This window comes from Physeter macrocephalus, chromosome 7 (assembly GCF_002837175.3).
Source record: "Physeter macrocephalus isolate SW-GA chromosome 7, ASM283717v5, whole genome shotgun sequence".
NCBI classification, from domain to species: domain Eukaryota; kingdom Metazoa; phylum Chordata; class Mammalia; order Artiodactyla; family Physeteridae; genus Physeter; species Physeter macrocephalus.
In genome coordinates this window covers 14,517,963-14,534,437 of record NC_041220.1, presented here as the reverse complement: position 1 = coordinate 14,534,437, position 16,475 = coordinate 14,517,963, and the positions used below count along the sequence as shown (strand labels likewise).

The 16,475-nt window shown below is 36.5% G+C and overlaps 1 long non-coding RNA gene across 1 annotated transcript in view; it reads left to right on the top strand.

Annotated features, from left to right (window-relative positions):
• Positions 1-16,475, top strand: part of LOC114486551 (uncharacterized) — a 187,247-nt gene that overhangs the window by 158,630 nt on the left and 12,142 nt on the right. The window contains exon 4 of the long non-coding RNA XR_003680472.2: positions 15,642-15,758. This is a non-coding gene — a long non-coding RNA (uncharacterized lncRNA). The remainder of the gene's footprint in view (positions 1-15,641; positions 15,759-16,475) is intronic.

Sequence of the window (16,475 nt, the reverse complement as noted above, 5' to 3'; positions counted from 1 at the left end):
AAAGTGAGGTTTAATTTTTAAGAGTTCCTGTGAATTTTTAAGGATAAAAATATTACAGAGAGCAGATTTCTTTGTCATGGCAGTAAGCTTTTTATTTAGTTTTGTCATGAATCGGGACAGCATGCTGACAGCCAATTCTAAAAAAGTTGATGATGAAACAGTCTCCATTATGCCTCTTTCTTTCTCTTAGGCATTCCTTCTCACCCTACGAAAACATAAGTCAGTCCTTCTGCACACACCCCGTCCCCCCAACAAAAAGGAAAAAGAAACCTACCCAAATCTTTTTGGATACATTAATTCTTATCAGTGCCACTTTATACCTGAGAGAGCAACAATTTCTATTTTGTGATTTTTTTTCAGACTCCTTAACATTTATGTGGCAATCACTGGTATAAGATTGACTTTCCAGTGTTACCACACAACACATCATAAGGCATCCACAAAAGACTAAAGATACTAGAATAAGCCAACTGATAACTGAGCTTTGATATACTGAGCTGCCATCATCTCTCTTTTCACTTAACGAATTCTTTGAAAGGAAGTTGGAAATAAAAGGCAAGGAGCAAAACGCCCAGTTGCCCAACAGAGATTTCTTTAGACTAAAGATCACCTAACACATTTGTTTCTCCTTCCTTTTTTCTTGTTAACTATGTCTGATCCTGCTGTACAGGTGCTGGTTGATACAGTTTACCTGTGCTCTGCTCCTCCTTTTTCTTCCACCATTAACTCTTCCTGGATGCAGAATATTTTTGAAAAGATTTTCTCAAAAAACTACACCCTTAGATTGAGTCTCAGAATCTCCAAACATAGAACAAAACTTAAAGGCAATTAAATTTTATAAACTCTTATTAAAGTTATAGCATCGTTGCCTCTGGCTTAGACTATTAAATGTAGCATGAAAACTGGTTTACTTCTAATAGACAAACTTTGGTCATGTGTACATAATCCAACCTGTGGAACTTGCTACAGGGGATAACAGCACATCTTAAAAATCAACGAAATCAATGCCCGTAGTATACTATCTGAGTTTTTTCCCTCCCCATATCCTACTCCTTTTTCTTTCTCCTTTTTTAAGGGTTAAACTGGGTGGTTTTCAGAGTTTTACAAGAGAACTATTAGTGAAAAACAATCTGATACATTCAACTTACTAAGGCCCTACTCTTTCCCTCTAATCTTTCAGCAGGACCCAAGGGAGGCTAAAGTTTAGATCAGTCTATTCTCCACAAGAACTTTGATTCACTATTAAATTCCGTCTAATGAAGATGACTTTGCCATCCCACGGCCATCAGCAGGCTATGTGTGGGACAATGCAAAACCCACCTTGTATAGAGGAACATTGTTCTTTCTTCTTAGTTACACCAGTTGAATAGAATCTCATGGAAATTCACATGCACAAGAGACCTGTGAAATCAGTAACAGTATTAATCTCTAGGGTGCCTTGCTGAGTCAAGTTAAGGAAATAACTATTTTGCTTAAGTACACACTTGTTCATGTCTTACAGCTTGTCATGTTTATGATAAGAGCAAATAGCTGAGACAGAGAAAGAGGGAGGGAGGGAGAGAGAGAGAGAGAGAGAGTGGAGAGAGAGGAGAGAAAGAGAAAGGGATTTTTTTCTCAATGATAAAAGTTAAGGTTATAACAAAATATAATGCAGTATTTGCAGAGTATGCATTAATCGCATTGAATCTAATTTTCTTATACTTCTTGCCCTGTAGATAAATTTAAAAAGAGAATGTACAAGCTTGAGAATTCTGGAGCTTGCTTTAGTGCTCAAAGAATTTCTGATATATCAATCATATAAACTAGAAAAATGAAAAATATGAAATAAACTCTGATTCTGAAATTAAGCTATTCCATTTAATAAAATCATATATTTACAATATTTATTTACTATTTACTTCCTATTTACTTCACACAACACATTAGAAATTAGGGAAAATTAGACAAATGCAGCCTTATAAATAACAAATTTTTTGTGGTGAATAATGATCCAAGCTAGTGTCAGAGACAACAATTTGTGTTTTTAGGAGGCAGTACTGCACAATGGTTATATGCCTGGGCTCTTACAATTCACCATATACTCCCTGTGTAACAGGTACATGCTACTTAATCTCCTGGGCCTCAGTTTCCTCGTTTCTAAAGTGAATTCTCTTCTGTAAAACTACTGCCTAACTTGTATGTTGATGTGAAGATTTACTGAAATAATACATATAAGGCATTTAGAAGAGTAATTGTAACATTCAGTAATAAATATGTTATTATTATTAATATTTTATTCATCGGATACCGTGCATGCTTTCTGATGGGAAAAAACAACTTCAAAGTGATGAGGTAGAAATATTTAACATATTAGAGTTAAGTAATGGTTTAAAAATATAGCATAATCCATCCACGTTATTTAACATGAAGCAAAATGTTAATTCTTAATTTTTTTCTATTAAACTTGTTAGAAAAACAGGTGAGTCTACTCTAGTTGTGATGGAGTAATTCTTATAAGATCAAAAGCAGGCAAAATCTGGAGGGGACATGATTTGGGGAAGAAGGGAATAGCCCTTATGAGTTTCTTTTTGTGTGTGTGGCTTTTTGCCTGAGTGCAGGCCCACTTAGTGACATAAGGAGCACCTAAAACTTGGATAGACATCTGTAGTCTTAATGGCTTGAAGCCTTAGGGGATAGAGTTTGAGACCGCCACAGCAACTGGGAAGTAAGGGAATGTACTGGGTTGAATAGTGTTTCCCTCAAAATTCATTTCCACCCAGAATCTGTGAGTATGACCTTACTTGGAAATAGACACTTTGCAGATATAATTAAGGTAAGATCATATCGAATTACAGTGGATCCGAATCCAATGACAGTGTCTTTATTGAAGAGGGAAATTTTGACACAGACATACACAGAGGGAGAACTGACTTTGTAAAGATGGAGGCAGAGACTGGAATATGCAGCAACAAACCAAGCAATGCCAACTGTTGCTGGCAACCACTCGATCCTATGAGAGAGGCCTAGACCAGATCCTTCCTCAGAGCCTCCAGAAGAAGCCAACCTTGCCAGTACCTTGATTTTAGACTTGTAGCCTCCAGAATTGTAAGAGAATAAATTCTTGTTTTAAGCCACCCAGTTTGTAATACTTTGTTATGGCAGCTCTAGGAAACTAATACAGGGAGAAAACATAGGAAATGAGAAAATCAACACAGGATACCCCAAATTCTGAGTATAAAATCTGCCACTATCTCTTGCTGACCCCTGAATTGCACATGTATGGAGTAACTAAGGCTAAAATAATTGAATAGGCTTTCAGTTGCTTCACTCTACAGGGATACAGAGTTTGGATTTCGAGTTCAGTCAAATAAACTGTCTGCTGAGACAACAACAACAAAACCCACAATACTTTTGGAAGAATATAAGAAAATCCAGAACCTTTACAATATATCACTCACAAGATAAAATATATATTTACAAAATATCATTCACGCAATACAATTCCAAATAACCAGACAAATGAAGAAACGGAAAATTGCAATCCTTACTCAAGAGGACAGGTCATCAATAAAGACTCTTAGATGACACAAATGCTAGAATTATCAGACAAGGATTTTAAAACAACTATTATAACTATGTTTAAGGACATAAAGGAAAATGTGACCTTAAAGAGCTAACAAGTAGGACATCTCAGCCAAGAAATAGAAACTATGAAAAAGGACCATTAGAAAATTATAGAACTGAAATGTGAAATGTCTGAAAAATTGTTTTAACATCTTTATTGGAGTATAATTGTTTTACAATGGTGTGTTAGTTTCTGCTTTATAACAAAGTGAATCAGCTATACATATACATATATCCCCATGTCTCCTCCCTCTTGCATCTCCCTCCCACCCCTCTGGGTGGTCGGCTGAGTAATATTCCATTGTATATATGTGCCACATCTTCTTTATCCATTCATCTGTCGGTGGACACTTAGGTTGCTTCCATGTCCTGGCTATTGTAAATAGAGCTGCAGTGAACATTGTGGTACATGACTCTTTTTGATTTATAGTTTTCTCAGGGTATATGCCCAGTAGTGGGATTTCTGGGTCATATGGTAATTCTATTTTTAGCTTTTTAAGGAACCTCCATTTTGTTCTCCATAGTGGCTGTATCAATTTACATTCCCACCAACAGTGCAAGAGGGTTCCATTTTCTCCACACCCTTTCCAGCATTTATTGTTTATAGATTTTTTGATGATGGCCATTCTGGAAATGTCTGAAATTTAAAAATACTGGAAGCTTAACAAAAGACTGAAGGTGACAAAGAAATCATCAGTAAACTTGAAGATAGATCAACAGAAATTATTCAATCTGAAGAACAGAAGAAATAAAGATTTTTAAGAAAAGGAATGGGGCCTCAATTTCTGTGGGGCAATACAAAAACTTTAACATATGGTTAGAGTGGAAAATATATGACAAATAATAGCTCAAAAGATCTTGATGTTTGATTTGAGAATCTTACTGCAGAAAAACACAGAAAACCACCCTAGGCACATCTTGATGAAAAATAAAGGTAAAAAGAAAATATTACCAGAGGAAAAAAAGACACATTACATACAGGAGAACAAGAATACAAATGACTTAATATCAAAAACAGTAATGTCCAGAAAACAGTGGAACAATATCTTTAAGACACTGAAAGAAAACTGTCTGACCAGACTTCTATATGTAGTGGAAGTATCGGATATTTAGAGAATCCCTCAACATTTGGAAGTAAATAACCTACTTCTATTTTTTTTTAACACAACAGAGAGAAACATCAAGATCAACAATTTATCTAAAGGTTGAGATTATTTTTATAGCTTGTTTGTCATTACTTTTGCTTATGGACACCAGGCACTATTTGAGGTCCTAATCGGTACTTAGGAATAAAGTAATCATGCATCTTAGTTTTACTCAAATGACAAATTTCTAAAAGAGACCAAGAGGTTTTCCTTAAGTCAACCATCTCTGGGAAATTCCATTCTATTTTGTTACACTCTGAAAAATCTCTCAGGTATTTTCTGGACAGTCTCAAGGGACTTGCTAAATTCTCACCTTTCTTAAATTGGTACTACCCTCTTTGACACTGGGTAAGCTTTACATTTGTTCAGAAATTTGCACAAAGCCATTGATGCTCATCAAGGAGACAGCTATCTTAACAGCATGACTAGGATTGCACAGCCACATATGACTCACAGGGATTACTTAGCGGTGTCTACTGGTGGGAGTCATAAACACCCTGGATTTCAAAAGGAAATTATTTTGGTTATGGCAAACCATATATTTTCACTAGGAAAAGTCTGGTATCACAGAAAGATTTTTATTACCTTTTGTTGTTGTTGTTGAATGAGAAGGAAAAAATTTGAATGGTTCAAGTTTAAATGGATGGTTCTTAAGTAATCATTTGAAAGATCAATATATCAATTTACACTGTGAACTATGTGCCCACGTGTGAACTGGGAACCACAAAAGGAATAGCAAGACAATGACTTATCCTTTTTATGCTATTGTTTGTCTTTGACATATATACACTATTGATACTATGTATAAAATAGATAACTAATAAGAACCTACTGTAGAGCACAGGGAACTCTACTCCATGCTCTGTGGTGACCTAAATGGGAAGGAAATCCAAAAAAGAGGGGATATATGTATACATATTGCTGATTCGCTTTGCTGTACAGTAGAAACTAACACAGTATTGTAAAGCACCTATACTCCAGTAAAAAAACAAAAGTTAAAATAACAGAGGAAAAAAAAATAAAAGAAATACTGAACATGTTTTTTTTCCTGTTGGAAAACAGTTAAGCTGTATTTGCATCTGCTAGTCAAGAAGAGCAAAACATCTGTCTTCTAAAGCAGAATTAAAAAAAAACAACAACACTTTTTTACCTTACCAAAAGCAATATCTTTTAAGCTTTTATTTTTATTTTATCAAGAATGCCTGTATATGTTTCATAAGCTCCTTTTATCCATTACATCAATTCCAAGTTTCCTTTATTGGAGAGACAAGCTTTTGGCAACTTTTCATAGCATGAAAGAAGTGTAATTTTCTTGCTTGCTTTATTATTTTTTATTTGATGACAAAATTTTTAATATCCTTTATTTTTATAATGTTTAAATGAAAAAAACCCCATTGACTAATTTTCCACACCCCCAGCCCCCTGCCCTGCCTCTAGCAACCACCAATCTGTTCTCTGTATCTAGATAGATAGATAGATAGATAGATCTATATGGCAGGATTTCCTTTTTTTTAATGGCTGAATAATATCCTATTGTATACATATGACACAATTTTTAAATTCATTCATCATTGATGGGCATTTAGATTGCTTCCATGTCTTGACTATTACAAATAATGCTGCAGTGAAGATGGGGGTGCACATATCTTTTTAAGTTAGTATTTTCTTTTTCCTTGGATAAGAACCCAGAAGTAGAATTGCTGGATCATATGGTAGTTCAATTTTAATTTTTTTAAGGAACCTCCATACTGTTTTCCATAGTGGCTTCATGAATTTACATTCCCACCAACAAGTGCACATGTGTTCCCTTTTCTCCACATACTCACCAACACTTGTTATTACTAGTTTTTCTGATAGATAGCTATGGGTAAAAGAAGAACTCACTAGTCAGTTTAGAAAACATTTTAAACTAATAATGAAAGCACAAAATTATAAAAATTGTACAGTGTAGCTAAAGCAGTGCTTAGAGAGAAATTTATAGCTTTCAAATGTTTTAATGAGAAAAGAAGAAAGGTATAACATCAGTGGAAAGTAGGGAGACAATTGAAAAATTTAACAAAGTTAAGTTAGTTGTTTTGAAATATCAGCACAATTGATAAGCTCCTAGCTAGAGGGATCAAGAAATAGAGAGAGGGGACATAAATTATATGTATATCAGGACTAAAGAGGGACTTTCACTATAGATCTTAATAGACATTAAAAGGATAATAAGAGAATATATGAACAACTTTATGCCACTATTTCTACCATCTTAGATGAAATTGATAAATTCTTTGAAAAATACAACTTACCAAAAGTGACACAAGATAAAACAGAAACTCTGAAGAGCCCTATATTGTTGTAAATTTATCAACTGATTAGAAAAAGAATGTTTTTTCTTCTTTTTGTTTCATACCTGATTTTTTTACAAAGTGTCTTAATGTATTTTGTGTGTGCCATGGATCTCTTTTATTTTAGTCTGTTTCGGCTGCTGTAACAAAATACTGTTCTCTGTCAGCTGTTTTACACCTTCATCATGTGATCAAAGTTAATATCACCTATGATGGGACAAATTGATGCCATGTACCTCCTGATATGATGCATTGAGAAGGACACAACATCACTACTGTGGTATTCTTACCAACAATGAATAATCTGAATTTAATCATGAGGAAACATTAGATGAATTCCAATTGAGCAAACATTCTAAGAAATAACTGGCTAGCATTCTTAAAGGTGTCAAGTTCACGAAAGACAAAGAAAGGCTGAGTAACTGCTTCAGATTACGGGAGAGTAAAGTGACATGCCAACTAAATGCATCATGTCATGGTAGATTAGATCCTGAACCAGAAAAAGGACATCAGTGGGTAAATTGGCTAAATTTGAATAAGGTCTGTAAATTAGATAATAGTATTACCTAATGTTAAGGTTGATTCTAATGTTAATTTCTTGATTTTGATGATAGTGCTGTGGTTATATAAGATAATATTTATGGGATATGGGTGGAAGGTATATGGGAATTCTCTGTAGTATTTTTGCAACATTTTGCAAGTATAATATATCAAAATGAAATTCCTAAAAATTCTAGGCTTAAAAATTAAAAGAAATTTAACAAAAAAGTAGCTTTTGCACTTGGCTTGCTCTCTTCAACCAGTCCACAATTATTTATGGCAGGTTTACTGCCTGCCAGTGATTATGCTAAGTTAGATGTAGACAGTCTCTGTGCTCTTGGAGCTTGCATTCTGGTGGAAGAAGACATTTATTAAAAAAATACTTACAAGAATGTAAGTAGTTTTTTTTTTTTTTTTTTTTTTGCCACTAGAGACTCTTTACCATGAAGTAGGCTGCTGGGGCAGAATTTAAAAGCACCAAAACTTTGATTCTAATGTTGTAAATTTAAGTCGTAATACTCTAACTTTAAATCCTAAATCTATCTACCAATTCACTCTATACTCTGCACTTCCCTATTCATCCTTCCTTATTCACCTCCTTATTTTTGTGTTACAAGGGCATCTCCCCAGATAGACAGTAAAAGATGAGATCAGCTTTCTTTTTTGTCTTTGCATCTTCCCCAAGTCTTTGTGCCTAGTACACAATAAATGTTAAATAAATATTTGTTTATTATAGGCTTTATTTAAACTCTTTAAAATTTGTCTATGTATTTTGAAATTCACAAAATAATAATACAGAGTCCTAAAGTCTGTATAAAGTGAATAAAAATCTTTCACTTTATGTAATTGCTGTGGACATCAGACAATATTGGATGTTGATTGCATATATATTCATGTTACATTTATTTAAATTATTAGTAAATTTTTTAAATTGAATATCCAGTGACCAGCCTATGTCTATTGCTCTTTACAGAAATCACTCTATCCTTATCTCTGAAGAGGATATATTGACCAAACAATCACAACCTGAGCCACATCCCCTAATAAAATAAAGCTAAATACAAATGGGTAATATGTATTGTACTTATTTATATTTAATCATTATGATGGCTTCAGTAAACAGTTTTGAAGATGAAGTTTTTAGTCTTGCTGGCTGGCCCAGTCTTTCTTGTGACTAGTGGAAATTTTGGTGCTGTCTGTGACCACAAAACTTAATATACACAGGAATTAATTCTATGGCCTTAACCTTATGAGAAGACTCTATGACCTACTGAGTTCAGCAAAATCAACACAGAGTGTTTTAGAGCACCGAGATGTGGAAAGCCAGTGAACCAAGAACAGAAATGTTGGGCTGACAATTCTGTGTCCTACTAGGGCACCTCTGCCTTTATTGTTTTGGAGAAAGTGGTCTGACATTCAAAGTTCAAAGAACATAATGAAATATTTGCACTCATATTTAATTTTCTGACCCAGGTAATAAATGACACTATAAATTTAGGATTTCTTCAACCTTAATGGATAAAATTTTTTTTCTCTTCATGGGCCTCTAAGTACAAACTCTTAAGGATGAACATTTTAGTCTCCCAATGATGATCTAAATCTTCACATTTTAAACTTTGGATCAATTGTTCACTGTGCAGAAAAGTTTAAAGACTGCAGTCCTATCATGTTTTCTTCTACCTTTCATTAAGCTTTCAAAATCCTTGTTATGGATAGTCTTTTTCTCTCTCTCGGGGACTTTTAATTTTTAATCACTGTTGTCTCAAGTGCTGATCATATTTCTGAGAAATTACTTTATGTAAAAGATGGAGCAAGATAGAGTTGCCACATACCTTTTTATCTTTTCTGTGAAATTATTTGGACCTAAAGTTGTGGTGACAAGGTTGCTTCTAATAGATTCTGTTGCCGTGGAAGCAGGCTGTTGAAAAGAGCAAGCCTCAAGGCCTCCAAGTCTTTGCATGTTTATATCCACACTCACAAATATACAAATTTTAGACTGAATGGCAAACTGTATACAATGAAACTTGTTGATCATGCGATATTTTTTGAAAACAAAAGTTATAGACGGTAATATAGCAGAGTTGAGCTAATCATATATAATCAGGATTCTTTTATACAATAAATTGGTGAGCTGAAATAAATTTTTAAAAATACTTCTAGGAGCCAGAGAGAAGTTATCATTCAAGACCTGAAATGAAAGAAAAAAAGGAAGGAAGAGGAAGGAAAGAAGGGAGGAAGGAAGAAAAAACAGCCAACTATTCAGTCATTAAGTACACACACCAAGTATGTGTATGTGTTCCATAAGGATAAGATCAATGTCCAACGTGTTTCTTTCCCTATTCTCAGTGCTTAGCCCAGTGCATTACACATAATAGATGCTCCATAAATACTTAATGAGTGAATGAAGACATAGCGGTAGCAAGTACCAATGTTGGTGACAAAAAGATTTGACTCACAATGGTGTGGAGAATCTAAGGGAGAAGGTAGTAGCCCTTAGAGTATCATATATATGAAACCAGCCGGACTCAGCTAGATCCCCCTATCAGGGTAAGAGAAGTGCTTGGGCAACTGACCCACTGCAAGACTTACAGTAGAACACAGAATACATAGTGTTCAAGAACCAGTGACTATCTCTGGACCTGGTCCAGACAAAGTTAATAATAAAAGACTAAAATGGAGTAATATAACCATTCAACATGTGGTAAGGCCATAGGGCTACTTGGAAATCCAGGCAGACAGTCAGGCCATGGGTAATCTAACAACTGTTAGCAAAGTGTGTGTATATAGCCATGGGAATGTATATGCAGTCACGGAAGGTTTTCTACACAAATGTACAGGTGTCTTTTTCTAAATATTGCAGTGCTGTTTAGAGCTTAGTATTTGACATATTCACTCTTTTTGAGACCATAGATATATATTTTTAACAGATGCATCAAAAGAAAAATATAAAATCTTTTTTAAATTGATAAAACATTTACTTTGAAATAATTTTAGACAAAGTCACAAAAATAGTATGGAGTTCCTATGTAACTTTTGCCCAGCTTCCCCTAATGGTAACATCTTACGTAACCACAGTACAATGATCCAAACCAGGAAAGTAACATCAGTACGACAATGTTAACTAAACTAAAAGTCTTATTCAAATTTCCTCATTTTTTTCATCAGTATCCTTTCTCTGTTCCAATATCTATTCAGGGATCTCACATTCTGTTTATTTCTCATGCCTCCTTAGCTTCCTCCAATCTGAAATCAAAACCTCTTAAAAAAGAGGAAATTTTGGGCTTCCCTGGTGGCGCAGTGGTTGCGCGTCCGCCTGCCGATGCAGGGGAACCGGGTTCGCGCCCCGGTCTGGGAAGATCCCACATGCCGCGGAGCGGCTGGGCCCGTGAGCCATGGTCGCTGGGCCTGCGCGTCCGGAGCCTGTGCTCCGCAACGGGAGAGGCCACAGCAGAGGGAGGCCCGCATACCAAAAAAAAAAAGAGGAAATTTTTACTTTTCATCAGAATAATATGTTAAAAGTTAAATTTTCAACTAGCAGTATTGGTGTTTCTCAGGTCCTCCCCCATTTTCAGAGCACAGCCAAGAAAAGGAAGTAAGAGTCAGTATTTAATAGGGGGGGAAAACTTACAGCTCTCTTTCCTACAACCTGGGCTTCTCTAATAATTGCTTTGTGTTGTTTGGCTTTAGTTTCTGCAGGATTTTGGAGGGAACATTCAAAATCCCTGGACCACTTTTTAGTTAACAAGTTGCAACAATTGTGAACAGAGTAGAAGAGAGTAGAGTAGTAGAGTGGAGAAGAAATCAGGTGGGCTTCATTCAGCAGGACATTCTGCTGATAAGAAGTAGAAATATACCAAGGAATTGAGGTTACAACTACCATCCAGAAGACAGAGTCTAGGACAGAGCTCATGAACTCCAGTGCCAGATAAGTATTGTGAATAAATAGGGTGGGTACAAAATCCAGGACTTGTGTCATGATAAAAATCACAGCGTGTGAAGAAAATGGCAAGTATCACTTTGGCTCAGTCAGTAATGATATGGGGGTGTGGTGAACTAGAGGGTACATATCACATCTAACAGGCAGTTGGTATTCAGCTCCACCTGAAATTTACAATCAGAATTTGAGCCCAGGGTTGCAAGATCCTCAGATGGTTTTTGTTTTTTTCCTCTGGAGAACTTTCTTTCTTCCCCAAGAGAATTTTATGTGAAAATTCTTATTTTTATTTATTTTTAAAAAATTTTAGGAGATTTTATACTCACAAAACAGCTATAACATTAAATTTTCTCCATAAAATATGTATGAGTCTCAGTTAAATACATCTAGATGCTGGATGGCCTGCTAAGTGTGCTCAACACCTAAGTGACTAACTTATACTCGCTGCTCTTGGCAATGGGTACAAGTCAAATGCCGTAGCAAGAGTACAAATTATTTCATGTCATAGACTTTTAAATTACTATTAGTAAGTTCAAACAAATCAGAAAAAAACAAGAGTCTATTATACTAAAAATTTCTAGGAAGGTGATCCGTAGACAACAGTGCTGATAGAAAATTTTTAAATTTAAATGTTAGTAACTAATATTGGCCTGTGAATTTCTCTTGAAAATCCCTCAACTCTTGAATTATCTAAGAATTCCAAGGCCTTTCTCAGTCAGTCAGAGTCGGTCTGCTTCCAAACACTGTGAAAAGAAAAAAAGAGGACAGATCAGTTTTCTCTTGCTTTTACTTCTCCTGGCCATGGAGTGGTCATTGTCAAAGATGGGTTTGAACAGATGTTGGTCCACTGCTGTTGGATGGTCCTTGCAGATCCAGATCTTATTCAGGCCACAGTTGTCACATTGAGCTCCAGCATTACAGCTCTTTCACATTCCCACAGTCAGTCCTTGCTCCCCAGTGCCCAGAAACATGCTAGACTGACTATGCCCAGTGGAGCTTCCAGTATCATCCAGAAGGTGTTTTCCTTGACAAAAATCTTTGGACATTTTGTGGAACTCTAGTCTTTGGCCCAGAATCCTGCTTTTCTCAGGGAAATTTTATTTTACTTGATTATTTCATCTATCCTACACCTGGGCCTTATTCTGTGCCACTCTGGTCTACTCCATACCAACAAGACTGCTCAACTCTGAACTTGGAGAAGTAGCAACAGTGGAGGTTGGAACTTCCTTTTTGTTTTTTTCTCCTTTCCCAGGAAGCTGAATCCTGTTCACACAAATTCATCTACCTCTCCTTAGTAATCAGCTCTACTGAGGTGGCTTTTGCTAAACCACTAAGTAAACAAACAAATAAATAGTCTAGTTACAACTTCCTGGAGGACAAAGGATGCAGGTAACATTACATTTACGTAACTCAATGAGGCCATTCAAGTGACTCAACCCAAAACAAAGAAGGTCTGGTCAAAAGCAGTCTCATCTTTAGGCATAGGAAAGGCTTCCCTAAATTTAAAAATTTTCCCTCAACTAGCATTTGATATAAATCTTTAAGTTAATATGTAACCTGTTATCCAGATTTAAAGAGTTTGATAAACTTGAAGCCATTTCTTATAGGGAGTCAATATAGGAAGTAAAAGCAAAGAAATACAAGATTATTACTGATATGTAATTATTTGACATAAAAATCTTACTTCCCCATTATGAAATTGCAATTGGAATTGGAACTGAAAATGAGCAAATTTATAACAAATCTTTAGTAGGTAGAAAGTGCAATTCATGTACCTGTTATAACATATATATTCAAACATCTGTAAGAAAACTTCAGCAAGCACTTACATATTCTGTGCTTAGATACAACTTTGTTGCTGGTTAGATCTTTCTTTTAACCTTCTGCACAAAGTGAAGAGCCGAAGAATGCTTCAGTCCTCAGGGAATCTGTAACAATTTTCCCTCTGAGGGTTGTTAGCAATAATTAGCCTGGATGCCATTTATGGCCAGGGTACAAACAGTTCGGTTTGTGAGAGTCTGTTTCAAAGGCTCTTCAGTGCTGAATGTCTTCCTTGATTGGGAATGTGAAACTGAATAAAGGAAACCTCATTTAAAATGGAGTTGGAGGTGCGGGGGTGGCGGACTTCCCTGGTGGTGCAGTGGTTAAGAATCCGCCTGCCAATGTAGGGGACACGGGTTCGAGCCCTGGTCCGGGAAGATCCCACATGCCGCGGAGCAACTAAGCCCCGGTGCCACAACTAGTGGCGCACTGGCGCCCAGAGCCCGTGCTCCGCAACAAGAGAAGCCACTCCAATGAGAAACCCACGCACCACAAGGAAGAGTATTCCCCGCTCTCTGCAACTAGAGAAAGCCCGTGTACAGCAACGAAGACCCAACGCGGCGTTCGAGCCCTGGTCCGGGAAGATCCCACATGCCGCGGAGCAGCTAAGCCCCGGTGCCACAACTAGTGGCGCACGGGCGCCCAGAGCCCGTGCTCCGCAACAAGAGAAGCCATTCCAATGAGAAACCCACGCACCACAAGGAAGAGTATTCCCCGCTCGCTGCAACTAGAGAAAGCCCGTGTACAGCAACGAAGACCCAACGTGGCCAAAAATCAAGTGTCCATCAACAGAGGAATGGATAAAGAAGATGTGGCACATATATACAATGGAATATTACTCAGCCATAAAAAGAAATGAAACGAATAAAGACGCAGACGTAGAGAATGGACTTGAGGACACAGGGAGTGGTAAGGTTAAGCTGGGACGAAGTGAGAGAGTGGCATGGACATATATACACTACCAAACGTAGGGTGGATAGCTAGTGGGAAGCAGCCGCATAGCACAGGGAGATCAGCTCGGTGCTTTGTGACCACCTAGAGGGGTGGGATAGGGAGGGTGGGAGGGAGACGCAAGAGGGAGGAGATATGGGGATATATGTATATGTATAACTGATTCACTTTGTTGTAAAGCAGAAACTAACACACCACTGTAAAGCAATTATACTCCAATAAAGATGTTAAAAAATATACGGATAAATAAAGAAAAATAAATTTTAAAAAAATTTATATAAAAAAGAAATAATTAAAAAATAAATAAATAAAATAAAATGGAGTTGGGAATCCAGAAGGGGAAGCTCTCACGCACTACCACTCATTGCCATCTGCAGACCCCAAGAAGGAGGAGACATACCTTGCGTCTCCAACAGGAAGAAGATGACTTACTTTACTACCCCAGCAGAGGAAGGAAGATTTTCTGCTTGCCTAGCAACAAGTGCAACCGGTGGGAACATGGCAACTCAGCCACTGGGAAACCATCATTAGCCTGAACTCTCACTTTCCTCTGATGGACTTTCATTCAAAACACCTCCTCCCAACCTTTTCCTCTCCTCTATAAAGTAACGTTACCCTCCTTTGTTTGCTGGGCTTGGCTATAGTTTTTGCTACAGAGAATTGCAATTCTCTTCTATCCCTGAATAAACTTATTTTGCTTGTAAAATAACTTGCTGCTTTTAACAGAAACAATACTTTATTTTGCTTTTCTTCTCTTCTACTTTTTCCCAAGAAACCTAAGAATTGTTTCAAACTTGTACTATGTGTGAACTTTCTAAATAGATTGTTGTGGGTTTGTGAGCTTTAGGAGAGACAACTCTTGGGGAAAAGCTCCCAGACTGGTGAGCCTCAGGGACTTGGATTTCATCAGCTGAGCACCGAGAGACTTCATTTGCTCACTGGTAAATGGAGAAAATAATATTGGCTCTATCTGCCTTACAAGGCCGTGTGAGAAATAAATGAGATAAAAAAATAATTATTTGAAAATTCCCAAAGCACAAATACAAAATATCAGTCCAGGGTAGAAAACTTCGTAAGTTTCAAGGTGAAAAAGTTAGTGCTAATCTGCTTTAAAAGTCGGTAGGTGACAACTTTTTATTACTGTGCTTATAATTTTATGAATAACAGGAAAATACCATATATGACATGGTTAAATGGTTCATACTGATGACCTAGCAATTTCATACCTACTCCAAGAAGACCATAAATACGACTCCTTACATGGTAAACATGGGTCAAAATGTTAATACGAAACACATTTTTTATTTCTTTCCTCAGAATAAGAACTTCTTGGAAAAATAATTGCAGCATCAAAGAATGCTCTGGAGGAAACAAGTCCTAGACACAAATTCCAGTTTGCAGCCTACATTCCCTCAGTCTTACGTCTCATTTTGGGTATGCAATTCTGTAGTTGTTGCCTTTTTTCTTTGAGGTTACAAATTTGCATGTGTATGCAGATGTTTTGAGAACTTGTTTTTGAAAAGTTGATTGGTGGAATGGATTTGAAAAGACCATGAAGGATCAGTGATCCGTTAAGTAAAAACAAATTTAACCACTTCCATGATGTTGTCCCAACCTTGTTAATGAAAAAGAAGTAAATGTTTGAAGCAAATTCACTCGGAGACTCTCCAAGATTTCTTAATGTAGCTAAACTCCTTTAAGAAATGCTTGGAATTTTTGTTTTAATTGATATTTCACATTAACAAGCTGACATCCCTTAATGGCCTGAAATCAGAGCCATTTAACTGAGCTCAGTCACCCGTGAAAATTAATTTTCAAGATTTAATAAAGGATATTATGAAGGGTGGGCCAAGATGATTCCCATGATGAAAATCAGTGTAATGATACTAAGGGCAAACTGTGCAAGCCCACCATGGGTTCAGGTATTTCAGTGGGCTTCCCGATCAATGTTACCACTTCCTAAAAGAGGTTACTGCCAAAGTTTTACTGATGATGAATAATTAATTCTAGTGGCTTTTGGAATATGTAGTTTGTTGATTGAAATAATTGGATAAAAATATAGAGTATACAAAATGGCTCATTTTTAAATGGATTCAGACCTTTTACAGGTCAAACCAACTAAGCCTATCCTTCAAACATAAAGATGTACAT